Source organism: Podarcis melisellensis (genome assembly GCF_964234715.1).
Source record: "Podarcis melisellensis genome assembly, chromosome: 2".
Taxonomy (NCBI): Eukaryota; Metazoa; Chordata; class Lepidosauria; order Squamata; family Lacertidae; genus Podarcis; species Podarcis melisellensis.
The window spans coordinates 69,320,576-69,325,910 of NC_138529.1; the positions used below are offsets into that span (position 1 = coordinate 69,320,576).

General features: G+C 46.2%; 1 long non-coding RNA gene across 1 annotated transcript; it reads left to right on the forward strand.

Annotated features, from left to right (window-relative positions):
• The first annotated feature begins 428 nt into the window (after positions 1–428).
• LOC309363905 lies at positions 429–4,469 on the forward strand. The gene is made up of 3 exons (XR_014165637.1): positions 429–525; positions 1,937–2,006; positions 4,230–4,469. It is a non-coding gene; the product is annotated as an uncharacterized lncRNA (long non-coding RNA).
• The last annotated feature ends 866 nt before the right edge of the window (positions 4,470–5,335 follow it).

Consider the following 5,335-nt stretch of genomic DNA (forward strand, 5'->3'; position numbering starts at 1 on the left):
TGACGTTTCACTGTAAGGGAAGTGATGGGGAAGCACACCTGAAAATGTGGGATAACAGAATTGATTGATGGGAATTTGTATAACCTCCACACAGACACATAGGATGAATGCTCAATAAACAGCGGACATTGTATAACCTTCAAGAGAGCTTTGTGTAAACAAATATGGGTGAATGGGTAATAAATGGGTTTTGAGTTACGCCCAGAGACTGTGAATGTGAAATATTTATGGGGAGCCTGATGAAGACCCTTTCAGCTAAGAAACATCCCTACTGGAGGGAGGTTGGGTCTGGGTGTTCACTGGTAATCCCATGGAAAGCACATGAGATGCATGTGTGTATGTGGAGGGGGGGTGGTAACAATGGCAGCCTAAGAGCCTACAGTAAGTCGCGGCATCAGGTTGATGATGCTCAGGTGAGCTCAAGCTGGCCCTCATTACAGAAGTGTTTTCAGCAAAATCAGCTGGCACAGCACAGCTAGTTCTTTCCTAATGAGCTCCCATCCTTGCATACCCCAAGGCAGTTGGGTAAGTGTCAAGCTCTCCCTCTTCAGGCTCTTGTGTTTGGCTTCTTGAGAAGCTGTTTTCCTGGATGTCAGAGACAGTGACTTTGAGCGACTGTTCATTAGCAAGGGCAGCCTTGATCCCTTTGGAAAAGAGATACCTTATCTGTGGTGTTGTCAGTCCCTAACTGTTCCCCAAAACAGAGGCCTAAAACCCTATTCTTACTGACACTACTAAAAGCATAAGATGCTGCTATTATGTCTCGGGGGGCAGGGGACTAGCAGTCATCCATAACATGAGCTCAGAGGTCAGAACAGGCAAATTGTAGTTTGCTAAGGGTGCTGACAGTTGTTTGGTGGCTCCTACGTATCTCACAAAGCTACAATTTCCAGAGTAGTTCAACAATCAATCCCTCTTCCCAGGGAACTCTGGGAACTGTAACTCTCTGGGCGAAATAGGGTTCTCCGAACAACTCTTATCACTCTTTAACAAACAACAGTTCCCAGGATTCTTTGGGAGAAACCATGACCATTGAAGGTGGTATGATACTGCTTTAAATGTATAGTGCAGATGAGGCCCGAGTTAAAATTCCCAGCAACGCTTAACAAACTACAGTGCTCTCTTTGAGGGAAAGAATGTGCTTTGGAGGTGATGTGTGTACACAGCTTTAGAGTGGCTGTATGGTTCCTGTGATCAAGGGGCATCTCCTCATTTCCTCAACCTGGGTTCACATTCTGGATCTCTTGAGGTTTCATTCTTGATCTGTGAGCAAGGAAACCTCACAGTAATATTATACCAGCACTAAATCCCTAATGCACACATGACAACAAGAGTGATCAGCCTTGCTGATAATAATTTGCCCTCCCCCCAGGGGCGGAGGAAGGGGGCGGTGGGGGCGGTTCACCCCGGGTGTCATCACTGAGGAGGGTGACATTCGGCGTGCCACCCGTCCACAACTCCCAAGCCTACTCCGAATGGTAGGGGGAGGGGTGAAGCTGCGCTGCCTTGCCAGCGGCCTTCCCCCTTTGTTTTGACAGCTTGGGGGAGGTTTGGGAATCACGGGCAGACGGCACCCCAAATGTCACCCCCCTCAGTGATGACACCCGGGGTGGACCGCCCCCACCACCCCTTCCTCCGCTCCTGGGCAGCTTCCAGGGGGGAGGCCACCCCCTAGCTGTCAAAGGAAGAGGGAAGGGAGGAAGGCTGCTGGCAAAACGGCGTGGCTCCCCCCCCCCCCCGCCCAGGAAGCAGCCTGCCATGGGCGGCTCACTCCACCCCCCCCATGGGTGGCTTGCTCTGCCCCCATAGGTGCTTCGTCCCCATGGTCCCGCCCACCAGGTGCACAGCATGTGCACCACTCCGGGTGCCGGAAATTCCCCTCAGCTGAAATTCCTGCTAAAAGCTGTACAACGCAGTCCTATGTATATTTTCTCAGAACTATGTGCAGCAGGGCTAACTCTCAGGTTGGTGTGAACAAGACTGAATTGCAGATTCAACCAGTTAAGGTGTGTCACCCTAATATATTATGTTTACAAATTTGTGAATTAGCATAAGTGAAATGGCCTTCTCACATTAAACTCTTAACAACTCTAGATTGACAAGTTGCCAGTAGAAAAACTGGGGTGTCCACATCCACTTCTGGAGTAATGTTGGCTAACTCTAGAACGGCAGTACAAACACATAAAGTCTGTTTTCCAGGCTCTGTAGCGTTCGGATTTCTGGGCAATGAAAGGTAGGTACTGAATGTGGTTTTAATTGACGGGGGGAAATGATGTGCATTTTAAGTCAAGACTCTGAAGATCCTGTTTAGATTAAAAGCAAAAGAAACTGATACAATGTGTGGCTACAAGGTAGGGTGATGCTAGCATGCACTTCTTCCAGGGCTGTTTGAGCAGAATGGGGCAATGCCAACTGTCTTTCAGTTTCTCTTCATTCTTTCCAGACTCTGCCACAACCAAGCTTAAACACTGCATAGCAGTTTCTCCTTTTCCTTAAGGCTCCTTTGCTCTGGCCCCCAGACACTGCCTATTTCATCCTGGAGCAAGCTGAAGCCTGCAAATGCAGGGAAATGAGTCTGAGAATACACTTGGATGTTTCATTGTGGGGCTTGTGTGGACTATGCACGGGGAAGGGCTGAATAGGCTCATGCCACAGAGGAAAGAAAGAGGCGCTTGGCTGTGTGCCATCTGCCTCTGGGGACAGGGTGGAGCCTGGTAGGCAGGCAAGGAAAACCCCTGCTCAGGAATTGATCAGGTGGACAAAAATAGAAACTGGCAAGATCTATAGTAGGGTGGGGTGATCGGGTTCTTTTCAGGTTGTAGGTTTCTCCATGCACTGAAGATTCTGCTTTCCACAAACCTTTCTATCGTAGAACAGAGGTTCCAGCTTACCTGCAGTCTCTTTTGTCACCTTGACAGCCACATTGCAAACAGAGAGTCATCACCAGTTTCTTCACCCCGTTCTCAAGGCAGCCATCTCCTTCTCATTGACTCAGTCCCCCTTCTTAATGCTGGCTCATGCTTGCGTTCTTTACTGGGGTCACACAACAAGGACATGTCTGGATGAGAAATTTAAAGCAGGCTCAGATCTCCTGGGTGGTTGTTGGAGCCAGCCAGTCATGGTTTCCAAATAAGCAGGGGCACATTGGTGTGTAATGTGTAGTTCGGTCCACATCCTAACTGAGTCTCACAGTTCATGGTGGGAAGACCGTGCAAGTACACCAAACTCATTTAGCATGGGGGGGGTGTGGCTGCACCCTAAGGCTTTATCTTATCAGGGTTTTATCAAGGACTTTATCTTACCAGGTAAAGAACTTTATCACAAAGCTTTTAGCTTATCAGGATCTCCCTGACAATTGCAAAAAAAACCAGGTTCCTAGGAGGCTTTCCTTACACTTAGGCTAGTGGCCCATGCTTTGTACATAATAATTTCCTAGCTAGGAATGGGAAATCTGCCCATTTTAGTTTTCTTGGGTTCTTTCCCCCTCTATCTTAAATTAAATTCTCCCCATTTTGAAGCCATTTGCATTTTCCATTTTAAAAAATTGATACACATTTTAGTGCCGATTTCTCCTAACAAACACATTTTAATATGCAGTTTTTACTGATACACACATTATAGCAAGCAATTTCCTCTATCATAATGCATACTGTATGCTATTTTTACTAATATCTTTATTCCAATCAACACTTTCCTCTAATATATGCATTTTTGTGAACATTGGCTGGTTGGAAAACTACCTCACAAAATTCTGGTCCGTGTGAATTTTGAAGGCTCCCTGTGCTTCAGTTCTCATATTGTTTCGGAAAGTGCAGATTTGCTAGATTTGGCTTTGACTTTCTCTTCCATCCCTATTCTTATGCCAGGATATTAGCATGGGACCCTCTGCATGCAAAGTGTAAGATCTACATCTAAGCTATGGTCCCCCCCCCTACACTGTGGGGGTTTTCTGATTTTGACTAAGGCATTGGAAGAAATGTTCTTGTTTTCAGCCATGTTGGGTGCCCTACCAGCTCCTGTATACACTTAATGAGGTTTTTAGCAAGCATTTTTGCTGCACAGAAACTTTTTCAGCATTATGAAATGAAGAAGACCTGTTTCTAGGACTTGAACGGTTGCTTCTCCCTGGGGGTTGCCCAGGGCATCTTGGGTTTAGACCTATGCCTGTGTTACAGCTAATAGCTTCTGGCGTGCCACTGACACCCTCTGTCTGTGCTATGATATTTCAGGTGTCAGCAGTCGGCTCTCTCAGAAATCTGGACCTAGCTATGGATGAAGAGCTTTTGGAAACTTGAGCTCCTTGGGAAGTTTGCCTGCTTCGATTTGTCTTTGTTGTTCCTGAAGAAAAGAACAAGCAGCGTATGATATGAGGTCGCTTTCAAGCCATGCCTCATAGCTTGCATCACCCAGCCTTGCGGGGGAAAGGATAGATTTTAATTGAATCTTGATGAAAATAAATGTGGGTTTCGTTTACGAGGATGGCAGGGGGGCAGACTCTTTTTCTTTTCCTTTTTTACTAAACCCAAAACATCTGGAAGAAGCCTGAAGAACCTTCAACTCTTCTGATTTATTCCATCAATCCAGCATCCGTCAGGGTCTTTCCAGATGACAAAAAAAGTATTTTGTTTTTAAAGGCTCTGTGCTGCCACAGACCCTGCTTAGCAACATCTTGTCTTCATGCATTGGGTGGCGGCAGTCTCACTGTAGTGGGTAGTAGACGGCTGCACTAAAAAGGTTGTGGGGGTACCCTATTGCAGCTGAAAAGAAATTGAGCACCGAGTACTTGCCCAGCCTCTTCGTTGGTTTCTGCTGCTGCAAACTGCAATTCCCACCGGGGTGATATAATAATGTGCACCGTAGCATCCTACATAGGCCAAAGTTTCCATGTGAGAAACAAAACTATCCTGGCCATTTCACTAATGCTAATTCACAAATTTGTAAGCAAACAAATTTAAATTAGCATGTTTTAATTGGTAGATGCAATTTCTCACGGGTAGATGCTTTCTAATTGGTAGATGCTTTCTCACTGAGAAAGCTCGAAATTACAACCAAGACAACTTCAAGGTGAGCGCTTTCATTGCTGCATGGAAGGGATTTGTGTCACTTATGGCCTGTGATGTCACAGACATCATGCCAGAGGTGCTCCTGATGCTCACATAAGCATATTCCACACACCATGGTTAAAAGTACCATAGGGAGAAAGCCCCGTTTTGCTTGAGTGCTAGGAAAGTGATTTACCACAATACCTGCACCAGCTGTTCATTTACTAATCAGCAAAAATGATTATCTAGATAGGCCATCAAACTCAAAGACACTTTGGGGTTATGTCAGTCCA